Consider the following 20488-nt stretch of genomic DNA (forward strand, 5'->3'; position numbering starts at 1 on the left):
GAAATGCTTACTGGAAGGCTCAAAGGAATACTTTTTAATTCTTTCCTGGATAAGGCAAGACCCAGATAAATAAATAAATAAAATATGCTTAGAATACAAAAATGAAAATAAGAATGTTTAGAATGTTTTGCATATATATTTCTAAAATAATTTATAGAAAGACTTATCAACCTATATTTTTCATAATATTTATTGTATGAAATTACTTTTTCACTCTTTTTTTCTATAGTGTGGAGATTTTTATCCTTTAAAAATCTTTGTTATTTGAAAAATAAAAATTTCAATGTAATTGAAATTTATATTGCATTCACAATTTATCTATGAAGATTAGGAAAACAATTTTTGCTTTATCATGATTTATGTATAAGATGCTGAATACCTAATCACTAACTAATAAAGTTAATTAAATATCTATCATGTTTAAGACAAAATCAGAAACTTCCTAAGTTCTGGTTGTCTATTCACCCTTCTGTACTAATCAGTGTAACTTAGACACTTCAACAAAACAAGACAGAATAGAAGTTCTAAAATGCAGGACCTTCCCCAATAACAGCTTGGTTTCACTCATGCAGTGGTCCAATGTGGGTTGGGTTGGCGAGTCAGGGTAGATGGAGGGCTCTGTCCACTCTGTCCCTCAGCAGATACATTGTGGGCCCCAACCCACTTCCCTTGGACTTACCTCTGACTTCCAACTGTGATGGCTCTGAATAGTTGCTGGTAGCACCTCACTTTCAGCTGCACAGTGTTCCTCTTTCTGTTCTTGGGACTCCTTGGGCTCCATGACACCCTGGGAAGGCATGGGAGGAGCTCACACTATCCTAGTGCCTGTGCAGTTTAGACAGGCAGGAGGATTTGCAACCCTGCAGGCAGCCTTTGGCTGGTAAGAAATTAGAGTTGATGTGCAGATGTTACCACCTCCCAACCTTTAGGTAGACAGCACTGGGAGCATTCAGCAGGTCCTTTAGGGGAGCTCAGGAACAATGTTCCTGACCTGAATAACCCAACTTCATAATAGTTTTCTTCACTAACTATCTCTGCTTCCTCATCCTACTCTATGGCATCACTATCCAAATAAATTCTTTGTAACTTTCTAAGGCTACACTGCAGAGGAACTCAGCCTAAGGTATTCAGGGATGATAGTTCTTTCTATTTGGTGGCTTTTTCATTTTCTAAGGTTTCCAAGGGGAAATTTGAGGGTGTGGAGGACTGTATGGGTAGTGTCCGTGAGTCAGACCTGGAAGTGACAGATATCATTGCAGCCCACTTGTCATGGACAGATTTCAGTCATGTGGGAGGTGGAGAATTATGGGCTAGCTGTGCTCCTACAAGGAAGAGAAGACAGGGATTAAGGGACACATAGTATCCTCTATCACACTATCTTAGTAAGTTTCAAACTCTTATTTCAATGTCCTAAGAAAGAAAACAGAAATTGCCTCTTTCATTAGTAATAGGGAAAGACCAAAGATAACTGCTTCACCTCAAAGTGTTAGAAATTAGGACTATGTTTTTTTACTTTATTCTGGACATGTAAAATTGTTCTAGTTTTTTCCCCCTGGAAATTGTGGCTTCCAGATTCTTTCAAAGGAGTCTGTGTTTGCTAGATCTTACATAGCTTATCTCCTGTGATTGCAGGTTTTCTTATTGTCCTTAAGTATTCTCTGATCTACTAAAGTGACGGTCTTAATTACAATGTCCCAGAACAGGTTTAAATTCATTTGTACCTAGTATACTTTGAGTCAATGAATATTTTGAATACTTACAAGGGCCTTTGTACCAACATAGAAAGTGATGTGGGTGAAGCTAACCTGATAATTCAACTTATTAACTGTGGAGATGAACAAATCAATTAAAACCTCCATGACTCAGTGCTATTGTATGTAAAAAAGAGGATAGTAATATTATATCTTATTTTTTAGTTCTTAAACAAAGCAATCTAGAGATATAGTACATATTCAGAAAATGTGAATGACCCTTCTAAAATTCCTTGAGATTGTCACTACTTTACATGAGAGAGAAGAAATCAATTTTTTTTAAAATTTATTAACCAACTCTCCTTTCTCATTGTCTTATTTTACTGAAGTGTGTATTCAAATTGAGAGATGAACTAAATTGACAAAAGATTTTGAAGAGATTTTAGGGAAGAAAAGAGAAAGGAGTCATAAACCAGATGATAAAAGAGAAGGAACTGCGAGGAAACCAAAATATCTAATTTTTTAATGTTATGGCCATCTGGTGTATGATGTAAATTTGCCATTGCCATAAAACATTAGTACAATTAATATAAATAAACTTGCTAATGCTTTTGGAGTTGTGTTTTGTCTGAGCTATTACATATAAATGAATCTGGTCTGATGTAGGCTTAGTAATCTAAACAAGGCAACTCATGTGGGCTGTCAAATTTGAAATTCCTCTATTTCTCTGAAGAATTTTATGCACTTGTGAGTTTAAAAAAATCTAAATCTAAAATTCAGATGAGAAGTAAAACCCAGAACAACTCTGGATATGGGGTTTGCAGTGATAGGACTGAATGAAATTTGTTACTTCCTTTGGTCCAAAGATCATGGAGTTTGCCAATCCATAAGAGGCTTACTAGGATAACTGACATTATTTTTTAGAAACCACTACCATAAGAATGTGGCATTAGAAGATAATTAGACCACCAGTCTGGTACTTATTTTCTGAGTGACATTTTTCAGGTTAAGTAACCTCTCCAGTCTCAAATTCATCCTCTGTAAACAGGGACAGGGATACCAATTTTGCAGAGTTTAGAGTGAGGACTGAATAAATGAATATATGTAGTAGGCTTGTTGTAGGTTTTCGCAAATAGGTTGTGGAGGACTGTATGGGTGGTGCCCGTGAGTCAGACCTGGAAGTTGTAGGTATCATTGCAGCCCACATGTCGTGGACAGATTTCAGTCATGTGGGAGGTGGAGAATTATGGGCTAGCTATGCTCCTACAAGGAAGAGAAGACAGGGATTAAGGGACACATAGCATCACACTATCTTATTTTATTTTACTTATTATTATTTGTTATTAACTTATTATTATTTGTTATTAACTTATTATTATTTGTTATTATTAATTATTAATAACAAATAATAATAAGTAAAACACTATGGTGTATTAGGTCCTATATGTGACACTAATAAGATGCCGAACAATTGACAAATTATATCCTCATTCCCTATTATGGCTTGGATCTGTGGCATTCCCCAAAGAGCCAATGTTAAAGCAGGAATGTTCAGAGGCAAAATGATTGGATTGTAGAATTATAGCCCAAACACTTCATCTTAGTTTGAATGCACAGGGTGGTAACTGTAGGTAGGTGGGGCATGGCTGGAGGAGGTGGGTAACTGGGGGCGGTGACCTGGAAGGGAGAATCTTCTTGTGGCCCCTTCCCCACTTTTCTGACACTACTTCCTGGCCTCTGTGAATGGAGCAGCACTTATTTGCCATGCCCCTCTGCCATGATGTGCTGCCTTTCTTGGGCCAAGAGCAATGGACTCAACCACCTATGGACTAATACCTATGAAACCATGAGCCCCAAATAAACTTTTCCTCTTCTAAATTGTTCCTGTTGGGTATTTTGGGTCACAGTGATGAAAACCTAACTAACACACTTCACAAGGATATATGTAGCTTCTTTTGGCACCCATGTTTATTCTACCACACAAATAACCTGACAAGGTTATTACAGGTGGATTCTTTTTGGTGTGATGAAATTATAAAAACTATTCTTGGAAGCATCAGTCTGTAAAGCATATTCATTAAGTGTAAGAATGAGGAATTGGATGCATTCAGCCCCACCTGGTACATGCACATGTTGTCATGGTCAAGGGACTGAGGAGATGTGGAGAAAGTTTCATGATTCCAGAGTCCACACTACTCATGTGTTTTTAGTTTAGAACATTGCAATAATGTGCTACTTCCCCACATGCTTTCCCAGTTCAAGCCACTGACTGATGGGACAAGAATGGGAAAGAACGTGGAATGGGAAACCAAGTTGCTATGATTTGGTTCCTGGTTTTGGACTCCTACCATTCATCATTGTTATAGCCTTTTGCTTTTCCATGTGCACAGGGGGAGGTTCAGAGCTTTTAACAGCATCATAAATGAGTCAGTTGCAGTAATGATGTGATGGCAAATGTTTGGGGATTAATGATGGTACTGTAAATGATACATTCATAACCTAACCCCCAGAGACTATAAATGCCACCTTATTTGGAAAAACAACAAAAAAAGGATCTTTGCAATTGTAATTCATATTTTTGAGATGAGGAGAACATCCTGAATTATCTGGGTGGGTCCTAAATCCCATGATAAATATCCTTATAAGAGGCAAAAAAGAAGAAGGTAGTGTGATCATGAAGGTAGATTTTGGAGTAATGTGGCCACAGACTAAGAAATACTTAGGGCCACTGGAAGCTAAAAGAAGTAAAGAATGGATTTCCTCCCAAAACTTCCAGAGGGAGCATGAATGATATATTTTGAACTTCTAGCCTCCAGAACAGAAATTTCTAGCTTCTAGTACTATGAAACAATAAATCTCTATTGTTTTAAGCCACTGAGTTTGTGGTGATTTGTTAAAGCAGCCTCAGAAAACTAATACAGATTTTTGTACTGAGAATGGGCTGCTTCTGTAGCAAGTATCTAAAAATGCCAAAGTGGCTTTGGAATTGGACAGTAGGTAGAAGTTGGAAGAATTTTTGTCACACATGTTAGAAAAAGTACCTTGAATAGACTACTGGTAGAAACAAGGACTGTGCCAGTATCAGGGTAGAGGGAAATGAGAAACGTGTTAATTTAATGAAAATGGCAGGAAAAGCAATCCTTGTTACATGGTGACAGAAAATATGGAGGAGCTTTGTTCTATGTTATGTAGAACACAGGATTTTCAGAAATTAACCCTGATCCTCAGCTAAGGAGGTTTCAAAGCAAAGTGGTCAAGGTGTAGTCTGACTTCTTGCTGCTTATATTAAAATAAAAAAGGAAAGAAATAAATTAAGAAGCCGGGCATGCTCCACACATTCCTATAATCCAGCAACTCAGGAGGCTGAGGCAGGTGGATCGCAAGTTCAAAGCCAGCCTCAGCAAAAACAAGGCACTAAGCAACTCTTTGAGACCCTGTCTCTAAATACAGTACAAAAAATAGGGCTGGGGATGTGCCTTAGTGGCTGAGTGCTCCTGAGTTCAATCCCCAGTACCTAAAAAAAGAAAAGAAAGATAACATTGAGCCGAAACTAACCAGCATCCAATGATTTGGGAAATTATCAGCATATCTTAATTGCGAAAGATGCCTTAACAGTATTTGCATGATTCTACTCACTCTCATACCTTTGCTATCAGCCTTTGAACAAGCCTGTGCTATTCTACTGAACAAGTAGAGAAGCCATGAAGGAGAGCCCAATTGTCCAAACCAAAGCCTTTCTAGGACGGCTACTGGACATTAGACACCCAAATATGTGTGAGCCCAGCTCACTAAAGAACTGTTACCTAACCGGACCCTCAGATGACTTTAGTTCATGAGCAAATCTGTCTGACATAGACTCTAGACTAATAATAATGCTTTATTATTTGAAGGATCTAACTTTTGGGATGATTTGTTAAGCAACAGTTGCTAACTGATGCAGAAGGCAAGATGACTTTTTCTGCAGGTTATTGAGGAAAACTTTAATTTCCTATGATCAAATCAAAGTGTATAGGAAAATCTATGATCCAATATGGTTCCATATAGGAAGATTTTACATAAGTAAAGATGAAAGAAGAAAAAAATAAGATGGAAGAATAAAGAAAGCCAGGCAAGAATAGAACTTGCCTTGAAGTTGTGTTGATACAGCAAGAACATTATTTTTATTTTGGTATCCACATCTCAGGTGGAATCAGGGATGATTGTTAAGAAGTTGACATTTATTAAGAATTTACAGAGATAAGAAATGAGTTGGTCAGATTAACAACAGGAAGAAGAACTGGCAAAAAGCTTTTCCAAGCATAGGTTTCAGCTTGAGCAGAAGCCTACAGGCGTTTGTGCTTGATACATTTTTAATACATAAGCAAGTGTCCACAGCCATCCCTCAGTGCTTTGCTTCATTACCATCTTTAAAAAAACACCCAAGATGTCTAGGATGCCAGCTGCCAGCTTCCCCCACACTTCCTCTCCCCTGCCTTTAACCTACAAAAACACTGTCTGCCGGTAAGTTGTAAGTCATTTTGCAGAGGAAATTGGGTGTGCAAATCCTGAGATTAGACAAACATCCCTCATTAAAAGTTGTAATCCACTGGCCCTCCACGTTGACACCTTAATTCTGAACTCTTAACAGCTATTGAGCACACTCAATAGCCCTGAACAGCTCCACCTTCTTCATCTCATTCCCATTCCCTCCCCCTCCTTGCTTGAGTCACCACCAGAAAATGACACAGTCTTCCAGATGGGGTAACAGGGCCTTCTCTTACTTGCAGTGATAATAATGTTTTCTCAGTTTTATTACAGTCTCTTGAGAGTGGGACTGATTTGCATATTCCCTAACACTTAATTAACGATGTCACCTTCCCAGTGCCTTGAAAACAGTTTGCATTTTTTTCTTCCTCCCCGGGCAGACCTCCAACAGTTACCTCCCACATTTTCTGCTGCAGTCCTTTTTATTACTTTAATGACAAATAATTGGACAGATTCTGAGTAATGAGGGTGAGAGCCAAAGGACTGTTGCAAGGGAGACGGCTGCATGTTACAAGACACTTTTAGTGGTCTCTAAATCAGACAGACAAGTAGAGTAATGATCATCTTGCCGTAATGAGACACAATTAAGAATCACTGCGGCAAATGACAGAGCAGTTCATTGAACAGTAACCTCCTTCCTCACGTTCTCTCTCCCTTTTTTTTTTTCCAAAGGAGATCGAAGCTTAATTATAGCATTGCCATTTGCAATGCTATCCGTAAAATTGTGTCAGCACTTCCAATCCGAATCACATATTTTCAAGGGTTTATTACTTACACACAAAATACTGGCTCCATTTTGAAATTCAAAGTGTCAGATCTTGATCTAAGAGAGTCAGAAAATATAGATTCTCAATGTTAGGAGAGGTCTTACTGGTGCTCTGTTTATATCTGATCCTTGAATGTTACGTTTAGATTAAACAGATTAGGGTGTTTGGGGAGGATTTCTAAGGGAAGGCCCTTTTGTCCAGTGTTCCTCAAACTTTGGCATACGTCAGGACAATAGGCAGGTCTTATTATAGCAGATTGCCTTGCTTCATTGCAGGTTTCTGATTCAGCAATTTGGGATAGAGTTTATATTTGTGAATAGGTCCCTGAAGATGCTGTCAGGCTGGTCCAGGTACCATATTTTAAGAGCTGTTCCATTTGTCTTTGCCATTAATGGGGATCAAAAACAAAACTCCAAACCATCAAACCATAGATCTCAAAGGTTAGTATATTGCCTTTTATTTAAAAGACCATATCAAAAACCATGTAGAAAATAAAGTTCCCTCCAGAAACCGACCCAGTGACCCCTCACCATTATAAATGGTGACTATTGTTTTTCAGCCAATTCTATAACAAGATAAACTAAAAATTAAATGCATGCTTGATGAACCACTGAAATTTCAGTTGATATTCTGATATTCAGTTGAATTCTTTTTTTTTTTTAATTTTACTCTACAAGTCTTTACTTTCCTTTTCCTAATAAGCTGAATGCCTTTTGGTATATTTTGTTATTCCCTATATAAGTTCTCCTCCTCCAGAGCTACCTCTGTCTCTCAAAAATACTATGTTTACAATGGTTAAACATTCCTAATTATAAACATAGTGAAGTGATAGTAAATATTAAAAAGTTTTCCCAAAGTCATAGAGATTTTGTGTGATGGTAGAAACATCTTTCTGGGCGCTTGCTCTACTGACTTACAATATATTTATTTTATATTTCTGAAAGAACTGATTTAATGCTATTGTACTTAATTCTAATTCTTCTGTGATTGTTTCATAGCAATGCAATTTGCTGACACATGCCAACATTTGAGAAACACTGGTCAAAAAGGTCTTAAAATTCTGCCTCAGAATGTAATGTTAAGTAAACCTAACATTTAAGGATCAGATTTAAATAGAGTACCTGTAAGAACTTTTCTAACACTGAGGCTCTCCATTTTCAGGGAAGTAACTTATTTCTTCTTTCACGGCATTTACTAAACCTACCAATTTTTCTAGCATCATGAAGATGTCACATAAAGACAAGTTAGTGAATAATTCAAAATAAAATATTATGTAGATTAGCAACATTTATGAAATTCAGATGCCCAAAGTTAAACATGTACTTGTGACTGTCACCTACAGGAACATAAGAGATCCTGAAAATACACTCAGTGGTTATAATAGTCAGGATAGGTTAAGTTATGCTGTGGTAACAAAACCAATAAAAAAGTTTCATACAGGTTTAATTTTCTGCTCATGTAAAATCTACTATGGGTCCAAGTGAAACCCAGGGCAATGTTCCTCCATTTAGGAACTCAGCCAACCAGGCTGCTTGGGTTTCCTGGTCCCTCCATCTCAGCTGAGACCTCCTCAGTCATGTTGGCAAGGGAAGACAATGCTCAAGGGCTGTGTATTGGCAAAGAAAGCTTTAACTCAGCAGTGTCAGCCTGTATGTTGTATAGGCAGAATGAGTCATATATCTCTGCCCAATTCCAAAGTGGTAGGGAAAGGTAAACCTCTTACATGTCCAGAAGAGATGTTGAATAAATATAAGCACTGGAAGGCTCTACCATAGTGGTTCATACAAAATTTCCTTTGTCAGTACCCTACATAAAATTAACTATTCTACCTTAAGTCTATCTTCACTTTCTAATTGTGTAGTATGAAATTTTTGTTATTCTTGTTAATTGTTTCTATTCTGCACTTTTAAAACATAAATTAAAGCCTTAATCATCCTGGACATATGTAATTGACCATAGTTTACAAAGTGTGTGTGTGTATGTTATACAAATATATATGTTTTAGTGTATATACACCTATAATAATATCAGTTAATATAATCCTGCATAATGTGTATGGAAAAGTGTTACTTTCAGAAAATGGACTCTATTTGGTTTAGAAACTTCCTTCAGTTTTCCTAGTTATATAAGCACTGAATTAAGATCCTAAACCTAGATTTTCTGAGTAGGTGCTATATTCATTTCACTGTACCATATTATCATCTTTGCTAGAACTCTTTAAGATTATTTCTCTCAAATAACAAAGTCAAATTTATTTAAATATAGAATATTTTGGGTCTGATTTGCCTTAGAGTTTCAGACTCAATTTAGGGTGTTTATGAGGCTTGGAGTTGTTTTGTTATAAGGTTGCTTTAGAACTCATTAGTTAATAACTTCCTTAAAAGTCTAAAATGCATTCTGATTTTATCCCATTTTATTTGATCCTCGCATGTGCTTTTAAAATTCAAGATTATTGGCCATTAAATTAATTTTATTAAATTCCTGTAATTACAGGGTCTTAGCTAATGCAGTTCTAATATGTGCCATTTGTACTTCTTTACCAGTAAATTGAGATCTGTCAACTTTTATGGTGTCATTTTATAGTTCCTTTTACCCCAGAACTTTAGTGGTTTTTACATTAGCTTTAAGAGAAACTAAATTCCTTGGAACTAGGTATTTGATTTTTGACCAAGAGAGAAAATGAGGCCTGCTGGGGGCCCTATTGCAACTTCTCTGAACCAGTTGCTCCCCTGTTGGTTCTGGTAGCATAACCAAAAACATTAAGAATTGATTTTCTCAAATCATAGTAAACCATAAATGTAATTGTAAGTTATAATGTCCACCTACAAAGTCCAGTATATAAAAATTAGACCTTTTTTTTTTTTCCTTTTTAGCTAACTCAGGATAGATACTTTTACAAGCTCCTGTTCCAGAGAGTGGTAGAAACTTAACATCATTGTATTTCGAGTAATGGTACTAGGCACTGTCTGTGCCTCCTCTGTACACCCTTGGCATTCACCATTCCCACACATGCTAGTAGTGTCTTATTGCCAACTTCTACAGCTCTCCAACTGAGGATTCACTTTTGGAAGCACAGCCAGGGAAAAAATGGAAGTCCTGAAGAGTAACCCTCAAACAATTATGGATTGAAGTTAGAGAAAATATATTCCAGCTTTCTAGCCTCTCAGGTGGGAAACTGAGGTATATTCCACACTTTCTATAGATTACCATTAAAAGCAGTTCAGAGTTTTCTGTAGCAGTAACCAGTTCACTAATGCATACTTCTTCTTTCTTGTTTCATTTCTCCAATTCTCTATGAGGAATTCCCACAACCAATACCCAAATATGCCTCTTACACTCAGATCCCTTTCTCAAGGAAAGGGAAGGAGGACCAGTCTAAGATATATAGGCTCCCAATTTCCCCAGAACTACCTCTAAGTTCCATTGGCTCTCAGAATGTCAAAACACAAATAGAGGGCTTGTATTTTATGAGATTGAATCCCAAGTATGAAAAACCCATGGTCTAAGAAATAAAGAATGGAAGGAGAAGTGGCTCTGCTCTTCAACATCCCACAGACCTTGGGAAGGGTGTGCTTCTCATCCCTTCAACTTTTCAGTCTGAAGGTCCTGATCCCCATGTATGTAGACACTTCTATCAAAGAAAACAATCAGAGTTTCACTCCATATAAAGTTAAGACTTCTGGCTGTTCATGTGAGCTCCTTGTACTAGCAGGCCAGGAGGCACCAACAGGAGTTACCACACTGGCACTGGTAACTTTCTGTGATCATCATAATCAGTAATAATGAAACTACATAATGGGACAAAGAATATGTCTGGCATTGAGATACTCTACTAGGGTATCTCTTGGTACTCTAACCTTCATTTTAAACTGTAAGTAGGCAAGTAGAGAAACTATAGACTTATTAGTGCCTGAACCCCCTCCGTGATGGAGATAAGTGTTACTCAATTAGGAAAGCTACCTAGACCAGCAGAAGTATGAGCAAAGAATAAGAAGAGTCTAGGATAGATGATAAAAAAATGAAAATATTATTATCAATTATGGTTTAGGGCTTAAGAGAAATTGTAGGTCCTGTGGTTTGACCCACAAATCCTCCTAATATAAATTCGCCTAGGAATCATGACTGGAGAATCCTGGAGTATCTGTGCCTAGATCCTGGCTGGAAGGAATAGAGTGTGAGACACAAGTGTATCTGAGCAGTACAAGAAGTGACTGTGTTAGACATTCTTTTCGTGCTCCACCCAATGCCTTTTAGCAGTTTGCTGAGAATGTTGACTGTGACAACTTACAGATGGCCTTCTACTCTGTAGAAATTGATTGTATTTGATGAGATCTTAAATATCATTTTTTATCTTAAGGGGGGCCACAGACAAAGGCTGAGTGATGTAAGAATACCAAAGATCAGCACCCTCCTCAAAGAAACACAACTCCATTGTACAATTCATACTCAGGAGCTCTTGTACTTGTGAGATTATATCCTTGCTTAGTTCTTACTCCCTCTTTACCCTGATTTATTCCCTCTTGTACATAACTTTTCTTGGGCATTCTCTTAATTCATCACACATACTTAAATCCCTGCTGGAAAGTATGCTACAAGGAAATTTGAACTACGACAATTTTACTCAGTAGATGCTTTTTTGAGCTTTATATAGCTTTACAGTGAAAACATAAAAGACTGTCTTATTTTCGAAAATGACAGGACAAACCAAAGGTGTGCTTATTAGAGTTTATTTCGCATATTTTATCATCTGTCATACTCAAGGTCATATTTGAGAACTCCCTTTTTTTTGAGGGGGTAGGGGTTAACTGTAGCCCTATATATTAGCTAAAATAATTTGCCTGAATAATATTACATTTGAAAGGTAGGCTTGAGATCATCTTAGATTTTGGAGATAGTAATTGGAAATAGCTAGAGACTTTGGATTCATTCTACTGATGTAAGGAAATACAGAAGAACAAGTTGGAGTACCTGGATATTTTGTGTGTAAATAAAAGAGATGCCCATCTTTCTATATTTACCTACTATTTTAGTCAGCCTTTTGTCACTATGACAAAAAGGCCTGAAAAGAAAAAATGTAGAGGATTAAAATTTTATTTCGGCTCCTGGTTTTAGTGGTTCAGTCCATGGGTGGCTGTCTCCATAGCCTAAGCTATGACATCATGACAGAAGAGTGTGAGAGGAGACCAGCTCAGAACATGACAGCCAGGAAGCAGAGAAAGCTCTGTTCACCCAAAGGCCCACCCCAAGTGACTTACCTCCTCCAGCCACACATTACCTGCCAACAGTTACCACAGGGGATCTATATCAGTGCTTATATCATATCATGATCATATCAGTGAACATACCAGTGATCCACATAAGTGGACCAATTACTGATAATGGGCCACAATTCTCATAATTCAATCACTTTATCTTAGAAAATTCCTGCATTGTGTTATACATAAACTTTTGAGGAACATATACCTCCAACCTACCCCCCTACCTAACAATTTCACCTGTATTTATGCTTACAAAGTCTCTTTTGTTAGGTCAACATAACCACTTATTGCTAGTATATAATTAGCGTAACACTGTGAAAAAATGCTGGGTGAGAGAATTTCAAGAAAATGCCTCAGTATCATCCTTTGGGGTTGTTGATTAAGTAAGTGCTGATTGGGTAGGCTGTTCCTTTTCAATTCTCACTCAGCTGCTGTAGCTTGGTTTTATTCTGCCGTACTTATTAGGCCACCTCGTCTTGACAACCTCTCTAGTCTTCATTGTTGGCACGGTTCCCCTATATGACATGCTCTATGCATTTCTGAAAAGTTTTCAATATGTTTCTCAGAGAGTGTCCTGCTGTTCTTATCTCTGATTATCCCACATGTCATTTTCTCTCTCTTTTCCTCATTCACTGTTCTGTATGGTCAGCTCTATTCATTTATCAACCATCACCTTAAATATTACATCCATGAGGAAATTGTTAAATATTTGTAGGTCCTATTATATTTTGATTACATAGAACCTTACATTTTAATTCTTTCAATTGCATTTTAAACCATTTGTTGATGTCAAAAAAATATGTATTCAGTTCTGTATTCACACTGCCTAACACAGAGTCTAATACATAGCAAATGTTAAGAAATGGTACTTAATATTATTGCTTCTGTTAAAAGTAGAGACAGAGAAAGCATTTGGATTCTAATCATCTAAGTTCCCAGTATCAAAAGCTCAGACACAAACACCTTTACTGCTCATTACTGATAAATAACCACAGCCTTCATATAAACATATTTACATTTTCCATTCTTCCACATCTATTGTTGATAAATGGTCCATTTTACAATGCAAATCAGTGTAGTTATTGCATGGGGAAATGGCAAATGATCTTGCAAACTATGCAGGATTTCATAAAGTTGACGAAAGTGATGTTGGAGAACTACTCAATTCAACTTAAAGCCATTGAAAAACTGCTTACCAAATGAAGAGTGGAGAAGATAAGCATGCAAAGATAGCACTTCAAACAAGAATAATTAGTATAATAAAGATCAAGAGAAACCCTGAGGAAAATGGTTGACATTTGAGTATTTTTATACAAATTACCCACTTTACAGCAATACTGCAAAAGTGATATGGGAAATAAAAAATATCCTTTCAACATTTTATATCTATATACAATGCTTACCTGAATTTTATTAGTTGTACAAAATAATATGAAATTAAAAAAAAATACTTTTAAGTTTCATTTTCAAGATGCCCAGCCAAAATATTTTCTCATTGTTTACCATAAGATTTTGGTTCCCATTTTAAGTGGATTCATGTTAAGTCGTCTTTGTGATACAGGTATTTTCATATATTGGGAAATTCTTGAGGTTTCAGGGACAAAGCTAGAGCTAAATTATGGCAATTGCAGGTAGGTGACAGGACACTCTTGAGAATGAAAGGGAATACACATAATAGTCATTTAACAGGTACAACCTGAAATTGACCTAGGCAAAGAAAACATACAGCTACCTTGTTTTAAAGAAATATATGTGTAAAAAATTTTATGGATGAATTTTTTTCTGATGGCATAAACAATCTGCTACTGTAGTGAGTTCCCTACTGAAAGCATTTGGCCAGAATGTATCATCAATGATAGTAATGAATATCTGAGGATCCCTTTCCAATGTGACTCATCAGATTTTCCAACTCTTATCCATCTCCAGGAGCACAGCTCTTTGATATATACTTAAAATCAAGTAGGATATGGCCTGGCTATAGAGAACCTTGGTATATATAAATACATAAAAGTATTATGTCTTTGTGTCCTGCTGGCCTTGTGTACAAACTTGATGAATGGTGTAGTAGGAATTTGATAAACATTCTTGCTAGCCTTTCTCAAATTTCATCACATTCATTTTCTGAGTAACTCATTCTACCATTTTATCTTTGATTGAGTCTTGGATTTCCCTAGTTACCCACTACAACCACTACTCAGCCTTATGGAACTAGATTCACATAGGTGATAATGGAGGGAGGACTTAAGGTCAGAGATAAAGTAAAGACAAAATTTAAGTATCATAAAATGTATAAATGAAAAAAAACTAAAAGATTTTATTAATTGTTTAGTATTTTTAAAGAGCAGATGCCTCCTATTCTTCTGTAAATAAAAAACTGAATGAAATCTCTACCATTCCCTTTAAGCATTGGGGTGCACCAAATATTTAAGAGAAATTTAACAATTTATTCTACTGTACTTCTGGATTAAAATGGTAGCCTGAAAGCATTAGTCTACTTAATTTATTTTCATTTCTTCATTTACAAACAATAAAACACTTATAAGCATGGAAGCAACCATTTAATATCTGGGTATCTACAAAAGCTAGAATGAAGTTGTATTTCCTCATGATCCCTGCCACTATCTAGCTATCCTAAATTCCACCACATTCCCAGCATACTTAGAGAAAACCTTATCTGCAGAAAAAATAAAATAGCAGTACCAGCAACAATGAAAACTCAGAAGATAATAAGGAAAGGTATGAAAAAGTGGGAACTTCAAATGATCCTGTGTTTTCATTCCCACTTCTTGCCTCTCCTTTCCTTTCCACCTGCTATGGCTCCTACCTCTCATTGCTTTTTGCAATTGACATTACCTCTTTTCTAATAAGCAACTCTTCTTCTGCATATTCTAGGGGTAACATATCTTTTCTGTTGGATGTCTGAATCTTCCATTACTACAATCTTGAGAAAACTATTAACAATATTTAACCTATTGAGAGCTTGCTCCCTGAACAGAGGCAAACTATGAACTTGATGAAGAGCATCTACAAAAATCATATAACTAATATCACATCTAATGGTGATAACTGATTGCTCTCACCATTGGGTCAACTATAAAGCAAGGATGTCCATTCCCTCTACTCTTATTTGAAATAGTGTTGGAAGTTCCAGCTACTGAAATGAGTCAAGAAATAATGAAAAAGATGTACAGATTGTAAAAGGAGAGATTAAATTGTATGTATTTGCAGATGACAGGATTTTCTACATACAAAATTCCAAGGGATCTAAAAAAAGGATACCTAAAACTAATAACTACCGCAGGGTCATAATAGACACAAGACCACCACAAAAAAGTTAATGATTTTTAAAATATCCTAACAACAAACATGTGGAATCCAAAATAAAAAATACTGCTTATAGTTATTCCAAAGTAAATTAAATACACAAAACAAAACACTCATAGGATCTGTATTCTGACAATTACAAAACGCTGATGAAAGAAATGCAAGAAAACCTAAATAAATGGGGAGACATGTGATGTTCACGAACTGGAAGAATTGACATGGTAACGAAGTCAATTATTTCAAAATTGATCTACCAGTTTGCAATTCCTATTAAAATCCCCACCAAAGGCTTCTCTGGACATAGAAAAGTTTATTCTAAAATTTATTCAAGAAAGAAGAAGCCCTGGAATAGCTAAAGCAACCTTGACAAAAATAAAGTGGGAGGACGTGCTCTATTACATATTAAGTCTTAGTGTATAGCTGCAGTACTCAAAAAAGTATTTTATTGACAGAAGGAGAGACCCATATATCAATGGAACAGAATAAAGACTCCAGATATATGCTGAACTGATTTTGGAAAAGGTCCAAAAGCATAACTAAAGGTGAGATAGCCCTTCCAACAAATGGAACTAGAGTAATTTCACATAGAGTTGGTTCCAACAGAACCTTGATTCAGACCTCACAATTAAGCAAAAATTAACTTCAAATGAATTGTGTATTTATTAATAAAATTTAAACATAAAAATTTTGGAAAATTAAAACCTAAGAAAAAGGTTTTGGGCACTTGGATTAGGCAAAAATTTCAGATTTGATATTGGATGCATGAAAAAAAAAGGGAAAAAAAGAAACTTTGATAAATTGGACATTTATAAAATAAACTTTTGCTCTTCAAAAGCTTATTTAAAGTAGCTAAAAAGGCAAGCTTGAGACTGGGAGAAAGTATTTATAAACTACATATGCAATAAAGGACTAATCTATAGAAAATGTAATGAACTCTCAAAACTCAGCAATAAAAAAATTCAATTAGAAAATGGGTAAAAAACACATAGAGACATTTCACTAAAGAAGATGTACAGACAGAAAATTAGTACAAGAAAAGATCATTAGCCAATGAAGAAATGCAAATTAAAGAACTATGCATCTCTCAGAATGACTAAAATAAGAAAATAGTAACAACACAGAATGCTCTTGAAGACGTGAAGAAACTGGTTACAAATACATTGCTGGTGGTCATATACATTAGCACAGCTGTTTTTGAAAGTAGTGATGAAAGTACCAAAAGTTTGGCAGTTTCCTATAAAACTAAACATGCAACTATTATAGGAATTATAACACCAGCAATTACAGGTGTTTATCCCAAAGAATGAACACTTGTTAATATGAAATCTGTACATGAATGTTCATAGCAGATTTACTCACAACAGCAAAAAAGTGGAAATAATCGGATGTCCTTCAGAAGGTGAATGGTTAAATGAACTGATATGTACATACCATGGAATAATAACCAACAATAAGATGGAACAAAATATTAAGTATATGACAACTTGGATGAATTTTCAGAGAATTGGTGTTGAGTTAAAAAAATCCAAAAAGTTCCATAATGTTTGAATTAATTTATATAATACTTAAAATGATAAAATTTTAGAAATAGAGAACAGATCAGTGACTTTTAGGGTATGGAGGGGGTTGGGAGGAAGGTAAAAGGTTCTTAAAAGTCAATAGAAGGGATGTGATAATGTAACTGTCCAGCATCTTGACTGTGGTAGTGGATATACAAACCTATACACATAATAAAATTGCATAAAATCAGACATATATACACACAAATGGACACACAACAGTCCATGTAAAACTGAGGAAATCTGAAAAGACTATTGGATTGTCAATGTCCTGGTTATGATATTATTTGGGAGAAACAGTATGAAGTGTGCTTAAGTTCTCCTTGTGTTATTTCTTACAATTGCATATGAATCCAAATTATCTGTAAATACTTCAATTTTAAAAATTCTTGAAAAAATGTGATTGGGATTCTCAGAAAGTCAAAATATTATATCATCAATAAGATAAGAATAGGTTGAGAAGAAATGAGATATCAGATAAGTCATAAATATTCTTGGAAAATGAAAACATGATTGTCAAAATAAACTTAGAGAAAATTTGAAAGATTCCACAATGTAGAGAAAAAATGAAGAGAAATAAAATACTAAGTGTGTGTATGGGGCGGGGGCGGGTATTGAAGGTCAGTCCTAGAGTCCAAACATACTCAGAGTATCATGTTTTGGATCTTCAATATTCCCCAAAGTCCAATATGCTAAAAGGTTAGTTGCCTGCTGATGGTGCTCTTGGGAGGTGGTGGAATGTTTAAGAGGTAGGGCCTCTTTGGCAGAAGCCAGGTCATTGAGGGCATGTCCTGGAAGGGGATGTTTGCTCCTGAGCTCCTTTCTCTCTCCCTCTCCCTCTTTTTTTCCCCTCTCTCTCTGTCTTTTGCACAACGAAGTGAGCAGTCTTCTCCACCACAAACTCCCCTCTTAATGTACTGTCTTGCCATAGGCCCCAAAGTAATGCCAAGCATCCATGAACTGAAACTACCAACCAAATAAGCCTTTCCTCCTTACAAGTTCCTTAAGTGAGGTATTTGTCACAGTGACCAAAAGGTGACTAACACACATGCATGCACACACAGCAGATAGAATGAAAAAGAGAGAAAGTACAGGAGGAAAGTATTAAAGAAGTCATGGAAAAAAAAATCCCTGCTCAGTATAAGAGATCAAGAGATCTTTTTTTTAATTGACTTTTAAAAAAATAAATAACAGTGGAATGCATTATAATTTGTACTACACACATACAGCACACTTTTTCATATCTCTGGATATATAAAAAATATGTTGACACCACTTCATGTCTTTATACATGTACTTTGGATAATGAGGTCTATACATTCCACTGTCCTTGCTAACCCCTGCCCCCTCCCTTTCCCTCCCACCCCTCTGCCCTATCTAGAGTTCAGTCTATTCCTCCCATCCTCCCTCTCCCTACCCCAGTATGAATCAGCCTCCTTATATCAGAGAAAACATTCAGCATTTGTTTTTTGGGGGATTGGCTAACTTCACTTAGCATTATCTTCTCCAATGCCATCCATTTACCTGCAAATGCCATAATTATATTCTCTTTTATTTCTGAGTAAAATTCCATTGTGTATATATATGTCACAGGTGGCAAAAATATGCATTGGAGAAAAAATAGCTTGTTCAACAAATGGTGCTGGAAAAACTGGAAATCCACATGCCACAAAATGAAATTAAATCCCTATCTCTCACCATGCACAAAACTCAACTCAAAGTGGATCAAGGACCTAGGAATTAAACCAGAGACTCTGCGTCTAATAGAAGAAAAGGTAGGTCCTAATCTTCATCATGTGGGATAAGGCCCCAACTTCCTTAATAAGACTCCTATAGTGCAAGAATTAAAACCAAGAATCAATAAATGGGATGGATTCAAACTAAAAAGTTTCTTCTCAGCAAAAGAAACAATCTGTGAGGTGAACAGAGAGTCTACATCCTGGGAAAAAAATTTTACCCCTCACACATCAGATAGAGCACTGATCTCTAGGGTATATAAAGAACTCAAAAAGCTAAGCACCAAAAAAACAAATAACCCAATCAACAAATGGGCCAAGGACCTGAACAGACACTTCTCAGAAGAGGATATACAATCAATGAACAAATATATGAAAAAATGTTCATCATCTATAGCAATTAGAGAAATGCCCATCAAAATTACTGTAAGATATCATCTCACACCAGTCAGAATGGCAGCTATTATGAAGACAAACAACAATAAGTGTTGGCGAAGATGTGGGGGAAAAGGTACACTCATACATTGCTGGTGGGACTGCAAATTGGTGCAGACAATATGGAAAGCAGTACGGAGATTCCTTGGAAAACTGGGAATGGAACCACCATTTGACCGAGCTATCCCTCTCCTTGGTCTATACCCAAAGGACTTAAAAACAGTATACTACAGGGACACAGCCACATCAGTGCTTATAGCAGCACAATTCACAATAGCTAAACTGTAGAGCCAACCTCGATGCCCTTAAGTGGATGAATGGATAAGGAGAGCAAGGGATTTTGAAATAAGAGTCAGAAACCACTAAGCAAGATGATTTTAAAAACAAACAAACAAACAAAAAACACATAGAGTTATTCTGAGCAAAACAAAATAATTCTTTTTTTTTTAATTTTTTACATACATGACAATAGTGGAACAAAATAATTCTAAACCTGCAAGAATTTGGGACATTGACTTCTAATTCGTTCTTTCAGAAGAAATTACTCAAGGATATATTCTAGCACTCAAGGGAGACAACCTATTAAAATTATGAATCCAATAAGATGAAATCCTAAGAGGGCAGCTGAGTAGCAGGTTTACCAAATAACTAGTCAAAATCAAAACATGGTGTTAGTGGGATCTAAATAAAATCACTTCAAAGATGGGGATATGTATCAAATAAAAGAGAACCTGAAGAACCTGAAAAGCATTAGAGACACATGATAAAAAAACACAACTTATATATATACACACACACTTGTATACACACACACACACAATAAGAAATGCCAGGGAAAAAATATACAAGTCATGGCCCCAATACAAAACAAGCCAAAATGTGGAATGATTTTAATTTATGTACAAGAAAGGAGAAAGTTCACCAACGATTTTAATTTTTTTTTTAATTTTTTACTGTTGGTTGTTCAAAACATTACATAGTTCTTGATATATCATATTTCACACTTTGATTCAAGTGGGTATAACAATTTTAATTTTGACTAGAGACAGTGACTCTGCATTAGGAGCACTGTGATTTAAATTATAGAAAGCAAAATGGTGGTAAAGGAACTGCAAACTATGAAAGATAACACCAGCATGCCCCTTGACTTCATAGCAAATGGTATTTATATAGTTATAATGCTGTTAAGATATT

At 36.0% G+C, this 20488-nt stretch overlaps 1 long non-coding RNA gene across 1 annotated transcript in view; it reads right to left on the reverse strand.

The window, feature by feature from the left end:
- Positions 1-20488, reverse strand: part of LOC139701508 (uncharacterized) — a 48607-nt gene that overhangs the window by 16292 nt on the left and 11827 nt on the right. The window contains exon 4 of the long non-coding RNA XR_011704038.1: positions 680-787. This is a non-coding gene — a long non-coding RNA (uncharacterized lncRNA). The remainder of the gene's footprint in view (positions 1-679; positions 788-20488) is intronic.

This window comes from Marmota flaviventris, chromosome 13 (assembly GCF_047511675.1).
Source record: "Marmota flaviventris isolate mMarFla1 chromosome 13, mMarFla1.hap1, whole genome shotgun sequence".
NCBI lineage: Eukaryota > Metazoa > Chordata > Mammalia > Rodentia > Sciuridae > Marmota > Marmota flaviventris.